The sequence below is a fragment of the Heliconius melpomene genome, chromosome 10 (assembly GCF_056956725.1).
Source record: "Heliconius melpomene rosina isolate 202511_hmr_F chromosome 10, ASM5695672v1, whole genome shotgun sequence".
Lineage (NCBI taxonomy): Eukaryota > Metazoa > Arthropoda > Insecta > Lepidoptera > Nymphalidae > Heliconius > Heliconius melpomene.
Genome location: NC_140398.1, coordinates 1,215,246 through 1,239,451, shown reverse-complemented (window position 1 = coordinate 1,239,451; position 24,206 = coordinate 1,215,246).

Below are 24,206 nucleotides of genomic sequence, written 5' to 3'. Positions count from 1 at the left end.
GCTACGCTAGCTACGTTTATATTTTTATATCATTTTTGTATAAGGAAAACATACAGCTATACAATAACAATTAAAATTTCTTAACTTTAAAATAAGGTAGGAGCTGTTTACTATGGGATCAATTATAAAATATGATATAAAAAATTTTTGTTTTTCCATCAGTTTTTTGTGTAGCATTATGTAGCGTTTTTTTGTACACTTCTATATCTTTACGAATTTGAAATGACTACTATCGAGTAAAGTAAAAATTTGTGCAATGCATCTACTACCTTATGAAAACGAAGTAGATCTCTTACCATCGTCAAAATCCACGGTCATATTATGATTTTACAAGAATACGCTTATTGAGAGTCCGCATGCACTCGCCTGTTTGTGTACGGTCAGCAAAAAAAAGAATTAAAAATTCCCCATAGCAGTTGGAAAGGTTTTGTTCTTTTGAAGGGGTTTTGCATACTTCGCTTTTCAGTTTGCAGACAAAAATACAGGTAACAATACTGACTTTATTGAAAAATTATGTATTGACAAAAATATATTTTTTTAAATAATTGTAAAATTTATAAAAATATCAGGACGTTCAGAGTGGCGCAGCGGGTAGTCTGAATGTAAGCACGATGGTTCTGGGTACAAATCAAACGAATATGAACAAGGGAATGATTTTTTTCTTTATTCTGGCAATAAAATGTACGACAGCGTCACAAACTTCCGCCACTTTATACGCTATGTATGGAAAATGAGGTGCAGTGGAGAACGGAGCGTGAAACTAAGAAAACAAAATTAGTATAAAATAATATATTATACGAACTTCACTTTTTTCCTATCCCTCCCACAGTCCAAGATAGTGGAAGCGGTATTTTATATCTACCTCCAGGACAGTCGTTTAGTCTGCGTTTGAAGATCTATTTACAGGCACAATGGATGCGGGAAACCAATCATACCGGAAATTCCGTATTAAATATATTATTTAAGAAATGGGTCAGTAGTTTTCGTTTTGTTGGGATTTATTCGTATTATTTACTCTTTTGTATGACACAAAATCTGAAATTTATTATATTTTCTTTATATATTTCTTATTTTTCATAGATAAAATATATTCCTATCCTATATCTTATAAAACAAAGTCGCTTTTCGTGTCTGTCTGAACTTTCTAACTCTTCTTCTTCTAAACCACCCAACGGATTTAAATGCAGTTTTCACCATTAGGTCGAGTATTTCTCAGGGAAGGTTTATATATAGTTTATTATTTGTACATTCTTATGTAAATTAACATAAATAAGATAAATGTGTATAAAGTCCTACCCGTTCAGACACTTTCTCGCATGCGCTGCCTTAATGGTAAGTACTACATGAAAAAAATGTACTGGAGTATTGTTCCTCTTAATAAGATCTACAAAAAAGTCCGCGAGAGCATATTCGTATCTTTTAAGAATAACGTGTAGTGATCATATTTCTGTCTAAAAATTGTATTTTCAATATATTTTTTATTGTGAGGGATATTTTTCCATAATGGTATTAATCCTTATCCTTTAAAATACTTTATTAAATTTCTACGTTAAACGAAGATAAAATTTGCTGTTTACACTATTTCGAAATTGCGAATAGTTTTAGAGAAAAACGCATTTAATTGTTAACACATCACGCCGTTCACACATCAGCTGTATCGAGTCAAGTTTCACTTATCCCTTAGTCTCAGCATATAAATAAGTATATTAGTTACGTTGGCCATTTAATGTAGATCAAAACTGTCTTTTACTGTTTTTCATTTTAATAAGTACTTTAGAAGTTGTTACAATATCAAAAAATCCTTGCTGCGAAATGGCTCACCTCGACGACGTTTTGCTTATACAAGCGCGTCCGCCGCGCCCGCCTGCTTTACACGCATCGGTGGTTCAGTGGTAGAATGCTCGCCTGCCACGCGGGCGGCCCGGGTTCGATTCCCGGCCGATGCATTCTATTTTCCTCACAGGCGGCCACGTAGTGCTTGCTTTTAATCAGGGACAGAATACACTCTTCAGCATTAACCACAAGCTCGAAAAGAAAAACCCGCCTGCCTTTATAGCAACGAAGATTTAGATGCGTTTGCACGTATTGGATAATTGGAGTTGAATGTATTATTTCAGCGCGATATATTTGGTTTCATATTTTTTGTAGTAGTTATTAGTAGGTAGGTTTTTGTTTATAATTTCTTCCGTTTAAAAATAGTCATTTAACTATCTAAAAATAGTCATTTAAATATATTTTAATAAGTACTTGAAAAGATTAGTAGCACAGATTTAAAATTACGGTACCTACTAAACGGTAAAAAAATCCTTGCTGTGTAAAACAATTGGAAAATCCTTATTGAAACTACTAAAATGCGAGTTGCGGTTGGGTTTAATTAATTTTCACATTATCTTTAGTGCTTTGCAAACATACATTATATGAATAATCCAGTAGTAAAAGCGGGCGAAGCCGCAAGGGGGTCGCTAGTATCTTATAAAACAAAGTCGCTTTTCGTGTCTGTCTGTTGTTTCTAACTCTTCTTCTTCTAAACCACCCAACGGATTTTGATGCAGTCTTCACCATTAAGTCGAGTGTTTTTCGTAGAAGGTTTATATATAGTTTATTATTTGTACATTCTTATGTAAATTAACATAAATACGATAAATGTGTATAAAGTCCTACCCGTTGAGACACTTTCGCGCATGCGCTGCTCTAATGGTAAGTACTACATGAAAAAAATGTACTGGAGTATTGTTTCTCTTAATAAGATCTACAAAAAAGTCCGCGAGAGCATATTCGTATCTTTTAAAAATAACGCGTAGTGATCATTTTTCTGTCTAAAAATAATAATTTCAATGTATTTTTTATTGTGAGGGATATTTTTCCATAATGGTATTAATCCTTATCCTTTAAAATACTTTATTAATTTTCTACGTTAAACGAAGATAAAATTTGGTTTTTACACTATTTCGAAATTGTGAATAGTTTTACAGAAAAACGCATTTAATTGTTGACACATCCCGCCGTTCGTTGACACATTAGCTGTATGTTACTCAAGTTTCACTTATCCCTTACTCTCAGCATATAAATAAGTACATTAGTTACGTTGGTCATTTAATGTAGACCAAAACTGTCTTTTACTGTTTTTCATTTTAATAAGTACTTTAGAAGTTGTTACAATATCAAAAAAATCCTTGCTGCGAAACGGCTCGCCACTCGCCATGCGTCCGCCGTGCCCGCTTGCCTTACACGCATCGGTGGTTCAGTGGTAGAATTCTCGCATGCCACGCGGGCGGCCTGGGTTCGATTCCCGGCCCATGCATTCTATTTAATTTTCCTCACAGGCAGCCACGTCGTGCTTGCTTTTCATCAGGGACAGAATACCCCCTTCAGCATTAACCACAAGCTCGAAAAAAAAACCCGGCTGCCTCTATAGCAACGAAGATTTAGTTAGATGCGTTTGCACGTATTGGATAATTGGAGTTGAATGTATTATTTAAGCGCGATATATTTGGTTTCACATTTTTTAAAAAATCCTTGCTGTGTAACAATTGGAAAATCCTTATTGAAACTATAAAAATGCGGGTTGCATTAGGGTTTAATTAATTTTCACATTATCTTAACTGCTTTGCAAACATACATTACATGAATAATCCAGTAGTTAAAGCGGGCGAAGCCGCAAGAGGGTCGCTAGTATGTGATAAAGAAGAAATGAATTAAATAGAAATAGTTTCATTTAAAATCAAGTAATAATCAAAATAATTTCATTTAAAATTTGTAATAATCGTTAAAACGCAGCTTCACGCTGTATCCCGCACATAATAGGGTAGGAAAGTGAATCTGGGAACCTAGTGTTAAGTCACTCCACTCCCATTAAGACACTTCCGGTTCTCACTTTCCATTGCATTCTGAGAGAGAGAGAGCGAGAAAATAAAAATATTAAATATTTAATACTGACTTGTTGGAATCAAATCTACAATCGTCGTGCTTACAGTCACAGCCCCTAGTGCCATCGGGCCGCGACGTCCTAGGTACAACGCATGTATCGTTCATAGCAATAACTATATATATTTATTCAAGACTTTCACATCTTTACAAAGTGTGCTTTCTAGATTACATTGTATTTATTTACGCCAAAATAAGGCTTAAAATATTCAATGAAAGGAGTGTTTAACGTCGACAAGTATGAAAATAATCCCTTCATAGTAGCTTTCAATGAAATTCAAAGCTAATTTTCATCATTCCTATCCAAAGCGCAGTTTGTATCTCCTACCATTTGCTTAAGTTTAAAATTTTCTATATTTATTGTAATAATAGTTTAAAAAATCAATAAGTAGACAATAGGTATACTTTTTTCCCATCTTTTCCTTTTTTTTTCTTTTTTAATTTTTCATTTTTTTATATTCAACTCCATGATTTTTTTGCAACCATTCCTTTGTCTATTCTTATTTTATTGGTATTTTGTAATTTCTTGAGATTTTTTATATTTTCATTGTACCTACAATATTCAGCAGGCGTGATTTTAAATCCTAGTTTACTCATATTAATTAATATTATACAGGGTGGAATTGTCAGCGCCACTTTAAATGAAACCACAGTTTTAACTACTCTTTAAAAGCCTAATATAATTCGGAAAAAAAAATATTCTCAAAAATGAAAAAGTTTTTTTTTTCAAACAAAATAAATAATAAAATTATTGTTTTAAAATAAAACGCCATTTGTAAAGTATAACATAGGCACGCACACACTTACCTGTCAAAGCGGCAGCGTCGCATACGTATGTGTGCGTGACACGAAATACAGGTATAGATAAAAATCGTGAAATGTAAAAAAAATCCTAAGTCCAAACCGTTGAGGTACCTTGATTATTTTTTTTAATTCTGGGTTTGAAATATTTTACCCTATATGCAGTTTCATTAAAAGAAGCGCTGCCTCTTCCACCCTGTATAAGAATATAAAATAAATATTTTTTTCTCTTAATGTTGCTAAAGGATGATATTGGACTTTGGAAAATTAGTATGATAGATGTTTTAAAATACTTCATACTTAATACTTAGATTGTATGTTATAAAGTTTCAATTATACATGTTATTATTTTAAAAATATATATTTTGGGTTTGTGTCCGAAAGAAATATAAGAGTTACAAATTTAGAATTCTGTTCTTCTCAGTTTTTCATCCCTATCCCAGTTCCCAACGATAAACTTCGTTAACCAGAAAATAACAATTTCATTTATAGATATACTAGAATATTTATCATATTTAAACTAACATAAAGTAACAAAATTCGTAGAAACTAATAGTAGGGGCTAAAGCTTAGTTAGAAATTTGGTCCGAATTTCAAACAATATCCCGTAATCGTTTTACAATCGATTCAGTTGAAGTTGTACAAAGGCAGGTTCAATATTACTCTATTGACTTGATAATTCATTATGTGTTTGTATTTATATGTACTATTATATGTTTGTTTACCTGACAGTACTTAGGTTCCATATATAGCATATCTATTAGCATGAATGTTGCCAGTTTTTAAAAAAAATGTCTAAAAAATTCTACTGAAATAGTAACAACATAAATAAGTTGTACCAATCGAATAAGAATTTTGACGTAGTCTCAAACGAATGTATGGTTTAGTGATTTGACGGTCTCCAAGAGGCGCGGTTAAAATCTTGCTATATTCAAATTTTTATATATATTTTCTAAAAAGGAGTTTAGAAAAGGCATAAAAAGTAAATTTTAGTTATCTTTCCTGAGTGTGGACTAACACTTTAAAAAAAATAGTCAGTCAGGTGAGACTTAGCCATAATATTTTAATTTAGACGGATGCAAATTGTTTTTGGAATAATATTTATACAAAAGTATTTTTATTTAAACTGGTGCGGCGTTGGATTCCGCCATTTAAAACGTGATATCTCTCGAAGAAGCTTTTAATTTTACTTTGCCTAACACCTAAAATATCAGATTAAACTATAATATAATCAATCTCAGTTAGTATTTAAATAATAATATATGCGAGACATGCTTGTATATGCGCGATAAGAAATGACGTCATCACTTACATTATACATACAGTGTGTTATCAAAATCATCAGCTAATTAATATATGGATTTATTGGGGCGTTCCATTGTGGTTCCAAGACAAAGGGCGACGTGTGTTCTATATTCGTACCTACATCTATAAATTAACCGAGTTTGATCCAAATCGACGCCTAAATCGCTAATTATATAGTAAGTAATCACATTAGCAGTCCGAGAGATGGCTGAGTTATTTATATACTCGTATAAATATTAATAGATTTTTTAAATATTTTGTGTAGGTACTTAAATACCTTGAACGACTTACTTATTTGCTTGAGTCTATACAATCGTTCTAAATTTATAAATGGGGCCTTCGTAGCGTATTGGCACATGCATGTGACTGTAAACGCGACGGTTGTGGGTTTGATTCCTACTAAATGAAGTATTATTCATCAAAATTAACATTAGATTTTCTGTTCTTACCCCGCTATATGCGGGGTACAGCGTGAAGCTGATAACCTTTATTTAATATTTCTAATCGCTAAATTACAGCCATCTCCGTACCTACAATACGTTATTTAAAGGTTTCAGTATCGGAATCTCGCAATAACGCCCAATTTTATGCACTTTATTTTAATTTGTTTGCGCGATGCGACTTGATTGTGTCAATTATCCCAAATAATAGCCGCTGTTGTGTTGAATACGTGTTAAAGTTATTTGGTAAATTAACAAAATTGTAGTGCGAAATGTTATTTTAAATAACAAGTAATTTTGTATTAATATGCGTGTTAAGTTATGTTTATTTTGTGTTAATTATTGCTTTAATTATCTTTAGGGCACGTTCGAGCAAATATACTTAAATAAACTTATTTACGGAATCTTCTATTTTAGTTTCATAAGAATTTTGATGTAAGCTAACATGAACGTATGGCTTAGTGGTTAGAGTGCTTGGACGGTTAACAAGGCGCTGTCGCTGGTTCGGATCTCGCTACGATTACGTGTTGTAGCGAGATCCGAACCCGCGCCTTGACGGCCTCACGTTTCAATTTTGATTAAAATTATAGTATATATTATTTTAACGCTAAATCTTTGTTCTATATAACCCAAAATCTCAATCAATCGATAGTTAAAGCCACCATGATTCACTATAAAGTAACAAAAATATGTATAACATATCAGATAGCTTATATAACAGTATCTAAACCGCTATTATACACGAGCACGTTTTGTCATAGAATAAAGAGAGGGCCGAGTGTCTGGAGGGCCCTCTGCGACCGATAGAAGGGCAACGGTCTTACGAGAGCGTCTCAAAGTGTCCGCGGAGGAAAATTTTTTGTAATTAAAAAACTAGATTTTTAAAGTATTTTTTAAAAGACTAATTTTATATAAGACGCTTGAAGGTCAAGCTGTAATTTTAAGTATGTAGCCAGAGAGATCGGAGAGATAAGTAAATAAATATAGTATCTAATAAGTATCGAGCAGTAGTAAATTTACTAGTAATGCCAAATAAGCTATAGACAACTCTCTATCTACTCAACTCAACTCTACGAACTCACAACAGAGTTAAAGGCGGCAAAAAGTAGAGACCACAACGTGAAAATGTGTCAATGAATACTACTACTAGTGAAGTTAACAATTTCTCAAAAATAAAAATAGCAAACATTTAAAAAGAACAAAAGAATTTTGTACTTTAGCATATTTTGAATGTGTAAATGAATGATATGTATAACTACATTATTTTACATAAATTTTTGCCAAAATAATAAATTCCTCGATATTTTTCAGCACGTCAATCTGTCTTTCTATCGTATTACTAATGCGAGTGCGGGAGCTCGCGACGCGAACGTCTGTATTAAGTTACCGCACTAATCAGTGTTTAGTATGGAAAAACAGTCAATATCGACAATGTGTAATGGTAGCAAAAAAAAATTGAAACGACATTTTTAATATATTTTTTTATATATTCATAATTTTATAAAACTTAAATATATATATATATATATATATATATTTATTATAAAATTTAAATATATTGTTTTTCAGCTTCACCTTTCAAGTTGGGCATACTGTTGTACTGTTAATTACTTATTAGACTAATTGTCTTCAAAATTTCAGCTTTGCTAAAATAACGAAGATCTGGCGGCTCTGGGATTTTGGGCTAATAATGTAGATACAAAACAATGACGCTAGCGAGGTAAAAACTTTAAATCTGAGTCAAAAAACTTTAAATCAGTTCAATTCCGGGTACATTTATTTGACTTTGTATTACAAATACAAATCTATATAACGTCCTGAGTGATCGACTAATAACGCGAAGACAAAGCTGAGAATGAGAATTAGACGGTTGAAGCATATTGATATCACGTAGGTAGGGTAGGGAGTGTAGGAATGTATTAAGGTAGGATTTCTCGAAATTTCTAGAGGGACGGGAAAAGACGGAAACTTCTATTTTACTTCCTTAAGTCTACGCATTAAAGTTGCGGACAAGTAAAGTTTACTAGTGTAAACATATCGTTTTTTACTGAGAGAGTTAAACTCTGGACCGATTAAAAAGAACTTGACTGTCTTAACACTAGATTCCTAGGTTCCCTCTACTTATAAAAAAGTATAAGTGTTAAACTTTGTATGCTATCGGTATTATTCGTTAACATTCCTTGTCACATAAAAAGATTTATTATTCTCTTAGATTCACGCATCTCCAATATATGTGTGTACGTGATAATATTGTTTTGACATACTTTTAGTATACTTGAAATATTGAATTTGAAACAATATTCAAGGAATATTGTTTAGACTAAATTAGACTACAAAGAGCGACAAATTTTATTCTTGGTAATTAAAAAAAAAATGGACAAGCGCGAGTTGGGATATGTTTGTGTAGTATATTAAAAATAATAATAAAAAAGAACCAAACTTACAGCATAGTTGAAGAAGTTGAAATGTAAACGTGACGCTATTTCATTTAATTTCTATACTAATCTATTTATACTTCGTTTGGTTAAACGGGCTAATATAAAAAACTACAGGTTCAAATTGAAATATAATTTTTATATTCTATAGTCTATAGTGATATTATCGTGAAAAAAAAATAATCACGTTTCGATATAACTTGCTGTTCTTACAGTCAGAGTTACTTCGAACACTTAGAATCGCGAGCGAAGCTGCATGAAAAACTAGTTTAACATAAAAAGAAATAACTAACATGAGAAAACACACATTCCACCTCCCCCACTCATATAAATAAATAATATATAACGTAAAGCAAAGCTAAAATACAGGAGCTCAAAGCGCGGTACTCGCAGCGCGACGCTCGCGGGCGTCAGTTATCAACTCTAATGAAATGAATTTCAATACGAATGTGACGCAAACTTTTACTTTAGTGTCCTTTCATGGAGTTTTATAAAGTTATTTGTCGGTGCCGGAAATATCGTGTTTAAATTAATTGTAAAATTGTAATAACAATAAGAAACTAGTTATAAATAACTCAGGTGTTACGACAGTACGTCCAGTGATAAAATTATATAAAAAGATGTAAAACGCCATACATACAACACATACACACACAATTACATTACATACAGATATTTAATCTATGTTTTCTTACATGTAAATAGACATCGCAAAATTTATTGCGTTATTGGTTATACGCCTAATTTTTTTACCAGGGCAAGAAAAAGACAATAATTCCATCCCCCGAGTGTAAATCGAATCCACAAGCGCGACGCGCTTATAATCATCTCTGTACCGCTGCGCAATGACGGCCCCAAATATAGTACCTAAACAGCTTTGATATAAATCTCGTGATTGTTTATTTATTCATTTAAGTTTTACGAGAAGGCCAAGTTTAAGGTCAAACAGATTTATGTAACTTAATACAATATTTGCGACGCTACGGTCAGCTCTATCTATCATGGGAAGAGATTTTCCCGTCGGAATCGTTTTTTCTCCAAAATTTATATTTATTACAACATTTTTCCTTAAGCTACAGATCGGCAAAATGAAATGTTACATGTCAATATATCTTCATTATTTTAAAAGTAAATATTATTGTAACCTTAGCAAGTACTAGCTAGCTTTAACTTTAGTAATTTTCATAGATATTTCAATTTTGTAAGTGGTGTTTTGAATTTCATATATAAGTAAATTTATATTGTTATATGTTTTTTTTTTCCATAAAATAATAATGCCTGTCTGAATTTGATACATTGCGTATTTTGTACGGATTTTAATACTGCGCTTTATATCAAAGGAATTCATTGGAAGTCCTAAGTGGAAATTGTATCCACAACCACAATCATCATCAATTACCGTTCCGCAGTGCTACGGCGCGAGTTTCCATATAAGCCAGCTAAGGTCAATAAATACGCGGAAAGTCGGCAACGTAAGCGTGGCGTTAAGTTCTGCCACTCAACACCCAATGCCTCAAGAATTCAGAAGATATTAAGTCCTGTCCTGTGTGAAGTAAAGATGTGTCTTTCTGAAGAACGCAGAGTTTTAACACTAGGTTTCTTTTGTCTAAATCGATAAAGAAAAATCTCAAAGTACCTTATTGTATAATGTAAATGAAAAATGTAAAATACATGTATATTCATAAATAATAAGGAAAATGTTTCCAAAGCAATTTATCAGTGAACACGGGAAACACGCCCAATAACATCTTCGGGAAGCCGGAGCTGAGTGAAAAAAATTAAACGTAATGATGCAAATAATTTTTCTCATATACGTTTTAGCTTTGTTATCTTATCTAAGAATTTTATTACATTTTTCTTGTTTTTATTTTACTGGAATGGGTTTGGTTTTTTGTTTAATTAAACTGTTATTTTTGTTTCTTGAATGCTTAGATAAAGCGCGGTGTTGAATTCCGCCCCTCGTCACGCTGCACATCCTGCAGATAGCAGGGTTGGCAGAGAGAACTTAGTGCCAAAATATTACGTTCTCTTATTTCTTTACTTTGTTCGAATTCGAGACATCGCGTATTAATTGGTGAAACTCTTTGCCGCCCTGTGTCTTACAAAAGATACGTAAATGTATCATAGCCCCAACGGGTATCGAACCCACAACCATTACGATAACAGTCAGCCGCGGTCTCATTTCGCCCCTTTGACCTCTATCACATATATTAATATAATTGAATTATAACGTTTACAACTAAAATAGATACTCCTCACAGGAAAATGATTTTCCTAGTTCACGTTTCTATGAATATTGACGTCCTCAAGTTTGTGAAATTCGTCAAATTTGATTCGATATTGTTTGTAGCTTCATTTAGAACCAAGCTACGTTCAGATAATATCGATATTGGTATTTTAGATAGAAATTGGTAATGCCATATAATATGTATCTGTGCATTTCATACTACCTATCTACAAGATCTATGATGGAAAAGTGAGCGGTAAGAGATGTAGGGGGACCTCGGTTGACCTTCGAAAACACAGTATCGAAGATAATGGAGGAAGGTTACGTAAAAAGCATGAGGATCCCCCGGAGGGCATGTATGAAGAGGTTGATGACAGTGGACGAGGCGAAAGAGGTATGTAGTACTCAATAGCCTAATGTCTGCCGTAATGTCTTGAAAAATTGGTGAACGGAGTGTCTTAATAATAGATTCCCTCATCTAAACTACCAATAATTTTCAATGATAATATATAAGTCGTCTATTGTAATAAAAGTGTATCTAAAATTAAACAACACCACTCAATTAACGCAACAAATCGTTGTACTAAACTTTGATTGTCATTTTGCCAAAGTTAATGATCGCAATCCATCGCGGCGTGTAGTTTCGTATTCCTTTGATATACTACCAAATATCGTTCACGCTTGCAATATTATCTCCGATAGAGTACGCGTCACCCGCTGTGATGTTGTGATGTTTATTTCAATCGATTTAGCCGATAAATTTCTATTTATAATTATGGTAGTTTGGTAGCCAGGTGTATTCAATATTGTTTTAAGAAAATTATTATTTAGCGGTTGGTGTTACCTATATAAAATGTCGCAAAGAATGGGGGGAAAGTGGGGATCGGAGTGTTTTAATCATGTTTTCATTTTGCTGTCGTGGCATTTGCGATGGTTGTGGGGTCAACCCCAACTCGGGAGTTCTAATCGAAAAAATGTGGCGTTTAATTCCGCTGCTTGATACTAAAGAGAAATAAATTTATAACATTTATTTTATGCCTAGGGTAGGCATACCCCCTTAAGGCATTCATTTTTCATAAAAAGATATCGTCGGCTTAGAACCTGCTAACATACTATTAAATAAAAAAAAAACAGGAGAGCTAAAAACATCTTGCTTGCAAAAGTCTTGCTTATAACTATACAGAAGCAATAAAGAATAATATAACATTAACAAGGCGTTAGCCTCGATCCAACGCTCGGGCCATATTTTGGCGTGTAATTGACGTTTCTGTACACCGCCGTCAGAGATGGCCCCAGGCGTGTTTTTGGATGTAAATCTAGATAAATCTGGTTATGTCTAGACAAATCTACCTGAGCCTAGGCCTAAACGAAGAATCTGGATGCATTAAGTCAATGTTTCCAATACAATACGACTCTAAAACTTCCATACTGTGAGGGAAAACGAAAAATACGGGAGATACGAAAAATTGTCTGCCGCTATATCAGATAAAAAGGAAAATTAATAAAACATATTAAAAATAATTTTAAAATAAAAAGCTTTACTTTCTTTTTTAAAATAAAAAGAGCCTTACTTTTTTTTAGAAAATATGTTAGGTTTGTAGAAAATTATAATGATATTATAATATATTTTTGTATTTTTTGTAGGCATCATATTTTATTTAGATTAAATTAGATATTTCACACAAGGTGGCACAAGCATGCGAGTGTAAACGCGGTGATTGTGGGTTCAATCCTACTCATGGAAAAACAAAATTGAATTCCGCCAATCAACACACAATGCCATACTGAAGACAAGGAACGAAAGTGTCATTATACCTGAAAAGCATTACAAACACGCCTTTTTATATGAAACAAAAAGCTACGACGAGCTAAATAAGTTGATCACGGCAAAGTTTGAGCGGCGTCGGACTAACCGCACTTTGCATACGCCGCGACTGGAATATTGATGACCGTAGGTTAGTACTAGTGCTGACTGATATTTAGAGAACGTTATTTAGACGAGATTTTGTTTTGGAACACTCAAAGGGAACCTTTAATAAATAGATGATTGATAAATAATTGTTATGTATGCTTTTACAATAATAGCTATCAAATAATCGTTCCATTGTTATAGTTTTTTAGTTAATTATTTGATTTCTAGAGTATAATATTTATAGGTCCCAAAATAACATTGGACATTATTTATAGAAATCTGACTAGAGATGGTGGTAGAACTGGTGGTGCAACTGTCTTCGTTTTCTCTGCCTATCGTGCTATATGAACACTTCAAATTGCTTTTATATATAATATTTGTTTATAATAATAAATAAACCTTTTAAAATAAATGCTTTTTGTCCATATACTTCAAAGTAATAAATAATTTTTCTTTCTTTTGTGAAAAGGAGGCAGCAAACCGAGCAAGACATTCACTTGAAGGCGACACCCACATACAAATTACAACGCCCTTTAACCTTTTAGGACAACAAAGTATAGAGGTACCTGTTACTTACCTTCTAAATATAAAGATATTTAAGCTCCGCATAATTTTCTTTTAAGAAAAGAATACTAATACTATGTGAACTAAAATGAAGACACTGCATTCTGTGCTCAACGTCACGCTTTGTCTGGTTACCAGAGCAGGGAAATGAAAAGAGTTCATATCTGGAGTGGAAATCGAACCTACAACCGTTGCCTATATCATCAGACGCTGTTCCAGCTTCATCCTATATCTTATAAAACAAAGTCGCTTTTCGTGTCTGTCTGTTGTTTCTAACTCTTTTTCTTCTAAACCACCCAACGGATTTTTACCGTTAGGTCGAGTATTTCTCAGGGAAGGTTTATACATAGTTTATTATTTGTACATTCTTATGTAAATTAACATAAATACGATAAATGTGTGTAAAGTCCTACCCGTTGAGACACTTTCGCGCATGCGCTGCTTTAGTGGTAAGTACTACATGAAAATAATGTACTGGAGTATTGTTCCTCTTAATAAGATCTACAAAAAAGTCCGCGACAGCATATTTTTATCTTTTAAGAATAACGTGTAGTGATCATATTTCTGTCTAAAAATAATAATTTCAATATATTTTTTATTGTGAGGGATATTTTTCCATAATGGTATTAATCCTTATCCTTTAAAATACTTTATTAATTTTCTACGTTAAACGAAGATAAAATTTGCTTTTTACACTATTTCGAAATTGCGAATACTTTTAGAGAAAAACGCATTTAATTGTTGACATTGGATAATTGGAGTTGAATGTATTATTTCAGCGCGATATATTTGGTTTCATATTTTTTGTAGTAGTTATTAGCAGGTAGGCTTTTGTTTATAATTTCTTCCGTTTAAAAATAGTCATTTAACTATCTAGAAATAGTCATTTAAAAATATTTTAATAAGTACTTGAAAAGATTAGTAGCACAGATTTAAAATTACGGTACCTACTAAAAAAATCCTTGCTGTGTAAAACAATTGGAAAATCTTTATTGAAACTACGAAAATGCGGGTTGCATTAGAGTTTAGTTAATTTTCACATTATCTTAAGTGCTTTGCAAACATACATTATATGAATAATCCAGTAGTAAAAGCGGGCGAAGCCGCAAGGGGGTCGCTAGTATTTTAATAAAATTTAATTTTATTATTAAAACATAGTCTTTCAACAAAAGCACTCGAGCTGCGAAATTCTTCAAGCAAAAGCTTAAAAATCCAATACGGATTAAGGATCAACAACAAGTATTTAATATTAAAATGTAGAATAAAAACGTAAACAATGCACCCAATTAAAATGTTCAGGGAAGAAGTCTCTTAGCGAGATTTATTAACAAAAGTTACCTACCGCCTACCTACTACCTACCTACTCTTTACAATGAAATAAAAGTATTTTTATCATCAAACTTATTTTCTTTGTTGTAGCAATATTAGCCTTAATTATGGCTGCTTTGTAATTGTTTTATGGTCTTAGTAAACAATTTTTAACTAACTTCAAAATAGGAGGTTATCGGTTTAACTTGTATGTATGTGATGTTGTGTGAATTAGATATTTAAGTATGATGATTTATTTACGGCTTTCAATAAATTTCTAGAAAACTCGCATTAACCAGCACAAAACAGACACGAAGTAGGTAGATAGGCAGTGAGAACCTAGGAATCGAGTGTCAAGACACTACATAAGTTGGTAAAATTATTAATTTCAATGCAATACATCCAAATGAAATCACTCTATTTATTTTGACAGCGTATTGTTTAATAGAACAGCTTGTTCCTCAAAAATTCATTAGAGGAAATTCTATAATGGGAAGAAAAATTTTGAGGTTAACGTCCATAAGCTTATATGTCTAAAGGTGTAAGAGCTATTTTCGTATAGCAATTGAAAGACCGGTCACAATTGAATCCTGGGTTGGGTTTTGTACGCAAAAACAGTATGAAATGAATAGAGCCGACGACAGAACGTCACACAAAGGAGATTGGAAAATGTATTTATCGCTTGTGCATCTAGCTTTGATTACGAAAAACAACAATATACGTGCGGGTTTTTTTATGTTGACTGAAACAGTGTATGGGTTTACCTTGGAAAGCGGGATTTTTAAATATGAAAAAGCGGGACATAGTAAAAATATAAATGACAGTATTTTTTTAGTTGGAACGCAGGGCCACGAATTGTTAATTGTGGGTTTAAATTTATATTTTCATCCTTAGGTCTAGTGTTAAAGCAAAGCGCGGCAAAACGAGGTTCCCTAATTTCCGCCAAATTTTGAGGCATTGCGTGTTGAGTGGTGGGACTCAACGCAATTTGCTTCGTTACCTGTCGCATTTACAATCATACGCTTGTGCCTCTGGGCCATGACTGGCCTCAAAGTATATAGGATAAGTCGCTATATTTCTCTAGCCACCTACCAAAGTAAGGCAAATAGAAGTAAACATGATATATTATAACGATACGCAAACTGACATTGTATAACTAATGTGGCAACAAGTATAAAGTCGAATTTGTCAGAAACACTTGAGTCTCGCGGGTCGAAACAACCTCGCCTGTTGGGCTTTCAGTTCACACTGTATAGGCAGGGAGGCAGCGGGAAAATGTTATAATAGATGTTTTTGAAACTTTGCTTTTTATACTTTCTATACCTTGTTTAGTAATCTAATATTTTTTCTTGAAATAGTTGGAAATGTATATAAATTTTAAGTAGGGGAACTCCAATTCTTGCCTCTTGTTACCCTCTCAAATGTAATCAATTACTACATTTTTATGAAAATAACAGCTATATCAAAATTCTTATACGCTTATTGGAATCCTTTTTCATTGTTAGTTTGTTGTTGAAAAATTTTCCATTTCTTGTCGTGTGAATATTTTTTATTAAAAAACAATTTGATTATTACGACTTTCTACAGATGTTACTGTAAGTTCAATTTCATATAGACAGAGTCTACTTGATTAAAATTCAATTCTGCATTGAATAATATATAATGTGTCATGGTATGTTACTTACTTTTGTCTCCTTTTGGATCTATTGATCTTATAGGAGGAGGGCATAAATATCATGTATGCTTACGTAATACGTGGTAGTCAATCGTACTATAATTTTTCAGTGGCGTAGCTAGGGTATTTGCTGCCCGGTGCGGCTCGGGAAACTTGATGCCCCTTTCCTGTTGTTGACTTCTAAAAAAAAAAAAAACAAACGTGATCATCGCCATTGAGTTCTAAAAAACAAAGTGATCGTCAATGTTGACTTCTAAAAAAAAAAAAAACAAACGTGATCATCGCCGTTGAGTTCTAAAAAACAAAGTAATCGTCGACTTTGATGCCCCTTTCCTTTTGATGCCCGGTGCGGCTTAAAGGACTTGATGCCCTTTAAAATGGTATAAAGTCTAAAAAACAAAGAAAAAACACACTAATCGTCAACTTTGATGCCCTTTTCCTGTTGATGCCCGGTGCGACCGCACCGCTCGCACCCCCCTAGCTACGCCACTGTAATTTTTTAAATATTTTCGTTGTTAAAAATAAAGATTTTGTTTCCACGCAATAAAATAATATCGGCCCCTATACTAACTCCGCTAAAGCTTTTCAACGGTAACAAATTGGTAAAAATTCTTACACATGCTCCTTTCAGTCGTTAAGTTCACGAGTTTTATACTTCGATGGTACTTTGGAGAAATGATCGGAAATTTGTCAAGTATTTCAAGATTATGTTTGGGAAAAATTCAACAATATCTAGGGAAATTAAATGTACCTTACATATTAAAATTTGAAAGTTTTCTATTTAATTTCTTGGTCGTTTCCTTCGTTAGATTAGAATCTTTGGCATTTGGATTTTGCTAGTGTTATCTCGCGGCTTTGTGTACAAATTAAAGCCATATTAGTAACATTAAATGGTTTTTTATAACACTGCAGTACCTTCTTTTACTATTTTATTATTATATTTATTACGTTGATAATTCTTCTCTCTTCTAGCAATATCATCGGTGCTTGCCTACATCCATGTAAGCAGCGATGGTTTTGAGATTAATTTTATTCCTAGGAATATTTACACGGTGTAAATTCGATGATAGATTCTTATTCACAGTACGCTATTGCAAGAGACATTTCTCTAAACAAGCGGAAGTCTTAGTAATATGCTACTAAGATTTTAGAAAAATATAAAGAGAGACGACAGAGAGAGAGTGAGAGACCTTGGCGCCTTGACTACCCTGCTTGGTATACAGCGTGAAGCTAAAAATGAAGCGAAATGAAGTTAAAAAAAATCATAGTATTTACTTATCAAAGCGTTTCATAAAATCATACAAAAAGAGGGAGTTGTTAACAAAATATATTTATTAGTGACGGAAATTTGGCGAAAGGTTGGCGCTTGGCAGGAACACGTCAAAGGCACAGTTGATTTAGCGAGTACTTCGCATTCAGCTAATTTGACTTCACTTCCCTGGATGAAGTAAGCTCCGTTTTTGGATGTGCCACTTATTTAATCAGGATTTAGTCACGTATATTTCAAATTGTTTATAATTTTTACTTAATATATATATACAGGGTGTCCCAGGAGCCAACGATAAAACGAAACCAGGTGATAGACCAAGTCGTGACAGTTATGAGAAAAATATAAAAAAAAATCTTTGTCATGTATTTTTCATATTATATTGATTTTAAAAAATATCGCAAAAACCGACACCCTGTGATGGTTTTTCACGTCCCTGGACTACAAATATTACTCTTTCTTAATTTTTTTTTCTGTAATGTAATCATGAGTAACCCTTCTGTGAATTACAGTTTAAGATTTAAACATACCTGCATCAGTTTTCAATAAAATGTGGTGTTTTTGCCAAACATTAAATTCACAATATTTACTACACCCAACTTTAACCGATTGTACTATAAAAAAAATATACTACACTGTTTTTGCAAGTAACTTTAAAAGTTGGCGCATTTAATCTGGATTCCGAAATGGTACGACACTTGCTGGATTACTTCTTTGTTGAAGAGAGAAAAATCGAAATACACGATAATCGGGATGACGTTCAGCTTTTTGGTATCTTTTCCGATACATTCTAGCTGCAGCATTTGCGTTACATAACCATTCTCCATGAATGAAATGCATATTGGCAATGTGTCAAAGACCGAGTATATCGCCTGCGAGACCCCGGCCTCGAGCACTGTCCTTATAAGTCCTGGGTCCCCATCCCCTAAGTTGGAAAAGTTCAGGTACCTTGGATCCGTCATGCGCGAGTCTGAAGGCATCGATCACGATCTCTATAAGACGGATAAGAGTTTGGACGGTATCCTGCGATCACAGACCACACCAGTCACGTCCCTAAACTAAACACTTAGCCCAGGCAACGCTTATCCGACTTAGGGGCTGGCCCAGGACTTATAAGAACAGTGCTCGAGTCCGGGCTCTCGCAGCCCATATACTCGGTCTTTGACACGTTGCCAATATGCATTTCATTCATGGAGAATGGTTATGTAACGCAAATGCTGCAGCTAGAATGTATCGGAAAAGATACCAAAAAGCTGAACGTCATCCCGATTATCGTGTATTTCGATTTTTCTCTCTTCAACAAAGAAGTAATCCAGCAAGTGTCGTACCATTTCGGAATCCAGATTAAATGCGCCAACTTTTAAAGTTACTTGCAAAAACAGTGTAGTACATTTTTTTTATAGTACAGTCGGTTAAAGTTGGGTGTAGTAAATATTTTGAATTTAATGTTTGGCAAAAACACCACATTTTATTGAAAACTGATGCAGGTATGTTTAAATCTTAAACTGTAATTCACAGAAGGGTTACTCATGATTACATTACAGAAAAAAAAATGAAGAAAGAGTAACATTTGTAGTCCAGGGACGTGAAAAACCATCACAGGGTGCCGGTTTTTGCGATATTTTTTAAATCAATATAATATGAAAAATACATGACAAAGATTTTTTTTTATATTTTTCTCATAACTGTCACGACTTGGTCTATCACCTGGTTTCGTTTTATCGTTGGCTCCTGGGACACCCTGTATATTTTTTATTTTGTTATTTTCATACGAAAAAAAAATATTTTTAGCAAACAAATTAACATAGCAGGATTTGAACCCGCACCTTTTAGACTCAGTCCAAGCACTCCAACTCATAAGACTATATTGTGTTTATAGTTATACTTTAGCCTTGATTGTCTACACAAACGCTGGTCGTGGTTCCGATCTCCATATAAAATAAGATTCATATTTAAAATTGCATCTTATTCCTGTGGATAGATAAAGCCTCGCGATAGATATAAAATGTACCAAAAAAATTAAAACATGTGTCATTACACAAAATAAATCTAAATACAAGTAGAAACATAGTTAGTATAAAAAGCTTTAAACTGAAAATCCAAACCATCTTCCTTAGCGTATCCATTATTTTTCTTCCACCGTGGCAGCGCAGGGCGCCTCGAGCCGGGCGTCTGATTGCCATCTCGAATATTTATTAAATAAATATTGAACTGTTTCATTTGTTCAATTTTGCGGCGAACTGTCAAAGTCAAACGTTTAAACTTTTCTAAAACGTGTCATGTATGAATAAAAGAATGGACTCTTTTAAAATTGTGTAAAAATATATTATACTGAAAATATATAATTAGTTAATGATTGTTCTTTATTACAGTGGGTAATTGTTATATATTTTTAAAATATATTTTTTCTTAGTTTCACGCTCTACATAGCAGGTTAAGGGGACCTGGGAACCTAATGCCAAGACACTTCGTTCCTTGAGGCACTGCGTTTTAAGTGGCGGAACTAAACGCGGCGCTTTGCCTCGAGGGCGAGGAAATTAAAGCTTTCTATAAATTTGATATACTCTGAGGCTTTCCAACTAAGCTGTTATCTTAAAGTGGAGCAAAGAAAACTTGTTTTGTAATTATTTTATAATGTTATTTACCCCAGAGGCATTAGGTTGTACTGCAAAGTTTATGTTATACCTTCTTATGATTTTGTTTTAAATTATTGCAAGTATTTTCAGTAATAATTTTGAGCTATAATGTCATATCGGTTAATATTTTTTTCTTACTAAACGCTTAATCACGCATATAGTGGCGTAGACAGAGACAATCTAGTGTCAGGACACTCTATTTTTCATTTTCTGTCCAATTTTGAAATATCGTATTAAGGTATCCAACACCACGCAAATAAATTAAGAGACTATTTGTTGTGCGTCTGATAGAATCTATACGCCGCTCCTACAGAGAGATCGTCAATGCGACGATATACAGGGTGGAAGAGGCAGCGCTTCTTTTATTGAAACTGCATATAGGGTAATATATTTCAAACCCACACCTAAGAAATTAATCAAGGTACCTCAACAGTTTGGACGTAGGATTTTTTTTCCATTTCACGATTTTTATCCATACCTGTATTTCGTGTGACGCACACATACGTGTGCGACGTTTCCGATTTGACAGGTAAGTGCGTGCGTGCCTATGTTATACTTTACAAATGGCGTTTTATTTTAAAACGATAATTTTATTATTTATTTTGTTTGAAAAAATAACTTTTTCATTTTTGGGAATTATTTTTTTTCCAAATTATATTAGACTTTTATAGAGTAGTTAAAACTGTGGTTTCATTTAAAGTGGTGCTGACAATTCCACCCTGTATATATTCCTACTCAGGGGAATTAGTTATTGTTCATTAATTCTTTCATTTATTTGCTCTAGTACCAAGAAAAAGCGAAGCTAATGGAAGGTAGGGGTAGAGTGTCTGAATACCAGGTTCCATCTGTTCTGCAATCAAATCCTGCCATATTCAGGATACAGAGTGAAGTTATAAAAAAATTTGAACTCCCTAACTAGTTGGGCTGTTAAAAACAAATAAAATATTTAAATGGCTTTAAAATTCCTTAAAGGAAGTATAAAATACAATAAAACTGTACTGAAATGAAATTTCACGACCTTCGCTACAATGTTATTACAGATTTTTATTATGAAATAAAAGAAGTTCTTATAAGATTATTTATATTTTAGGATATGAACGCAGTATAAGAAAGGGAAATGGTTATGGGTTCGATTTCCAATATTTTTTAAGTATATTTTCCTAGCGTAGTTATTGAAAGAAATTAGTAAAAATATTTAATGAATTAGAGAGTAATTTTTTTATTAATTATTCATTCCAATATCAATATCTATAAATGAGTATAAATTTCAACAACTGTGTAATTTATGACAATTTTCAGTTCCAGTTCATGGATTGAACTGAATCGTTCTTGATTTCTCAGGAATCTTAGGTTTTGGTGTTCTTCTTAATTGTTATTCAACACAATTCATTTATCGAGAAAGGCTATTTGACTATGGCTATCACGTCATGTTGATTATTGTGTACTGTAAATCAAATGAAGCAAAGCCGTAGGAAAAAGCTAGTGGATATATATAGATACACATATAAAAAAATATAAAATTATATTTTTCTTAATAATTAAATTAGTCATGAGGTTTTACATAAAGTAAAATTAACTTTAACAACTAACCGTATGTCAAATTAGATTGAGCACTCCAATTGACAGTATTGACGGATATTGAAACGAGCACCGAAGGGCTATCTTTATCTCTTTCACACAAATTGCTATTTTATATATCTATCCCGCTCATTAATTAGAGAAACAATTCCAAAACATTATCTGTCTCACTCACTCTCAGAGTATGTATATATGTTTATCTCGCTCATTAATTAACTACAACCTGTCAACTTGTATTGAAAGACACTTGACGTTACAGACTGGCAATTTGGCGGTAAACTTCAAGTGTTGGCAAAGAAGAGAGCTTACAATGCCTAAAATAACTAAATCACTCGTTTATTAATACAAGTACTCATTATTAGTAAAATTTATTTTTTTCTCTGAACTTTATTTTAGATATATAACCAACTATACAATTTTGTGATATTTGAATTATGTTGTGTTATTGTCACATACGTTTTACGAGACGTTGGGTAAAGATATTGTGTTTTTATTTTCCATTTTCGGCTAGAATATCTTACCACGTTTATAAATAAATTATTTTTATTTGATTAAGTTTTAGGGGAACGGAGCGTCTTAACACTAGGTTCCTAATCCTAGGTACCCTCAACACTAGGTACCCTCTGCCTACATTGCTACGCAAGCTAGATATAATATTTTAAAATTATAATTTAGACGAATATTAATTATTATAAATATTATTTAAAAAAAAAGTCAACCGAATACTTAGATAGGTATATAAATACAGAATTTATAACAAATTCATTAATATATTTAAAACGACTTACAAATTAATATTGTAAATAAAAGAAGAGTTTAATTAGACTCTTCAGATTGGACTGTGTCAATGTCTTGAGCTCAAAATTTTATTATTAAATATACACCTTATTCTAATGAAAATAAAGTTTAAAATTAAATGCAAAAACCTATTAAAATTGGCATGCGTAAAATTAGCTTAGTATAATTGGTTTTCTTTTAAGGCATTTGGTTGTTATTTACAACCTACATACGCCTTTGGCGTTTGTCTTTTGTAGGCGGAGGGCAAGGAACGCTAACGAGAAGTAATATTACTTAAACAAAGAAAAAAATGAAGCAGCTTCTTGTATGTTATTAGCTTTTACTATTCCTTTACACTTTACCAAATTCTATGTTACAGAAATTGTTTATGGGACTAGAGAGAATACTTTAAGTCTAACAATTTAATAGTTTGATACATCATAGAAATTATTTATAATAGTTAGTTCACAATTTTATTTCATGCAGTAGTATCCAGCATATAAGCAGTGTAAGCTGAAAAAAACTAGTGATAAGTCTTTCTGTCTTCAATTTATCTTGTTACCAGAGCGAGAAAATAAAAGTAATTAATCCTATTCAGTGGCTATCATCGGTGGAGACGGTATGGTCACTAAACTCAATTTGCCATTAGTTATTTAATTCAAAAACTCAAAACTCTAAATTAAAATAAAACATGTTTTGTCAGTTATAATTTATCACCAGCCCGTATTATGGATTCGCCACGAATAAATAATAAAGGCGCAAATCCCGAGGAATACTCGCATGGAAGGGGGTAGCGTGAATATAGGATTCGTTGGCCGACGAGTTAGAAATGTACAGTGGTACTGGGTAGACTGTGGATTTCAGGCGAAAATTGCGATTTTTAACCTTCATGCTACATTCCGCTCATAGCAGGGTAGGCAGGTTCCCTTAGCTCACTTTATTATGTTCGGAATACATCAGGAAGGTAAAAAAAATCGAGATATTGAGAATTGGGTGGCATAACTCAACGCTGAGCTATGTCTTACAGTGCGGGGAAATAAAAATAACTAATTCCCTCAAGTTGGAATCCATAAACGTCGTATTTATTGTCAGATGCTGCTATGAAGTAAAAAAATGTGTAATTACATAATTATACTCAGACGTAAGCGAACTTTTAGTTGGATAGTAATATAATTTGTAGAGCTTACTACTGTAAGACTTGTCATTTTGATAGTTTCTAATTAACATTTGTCTTTTTCATTTTCACAGAGACAAATTATTTTCTTTTTAATTTTTTTTGAAAATAATTCTGGCTGTGAGGTGCAACGGCATGATGTCTGACTAGTAACGAGACGGTTTTGGATTTGATTCCCGTTCG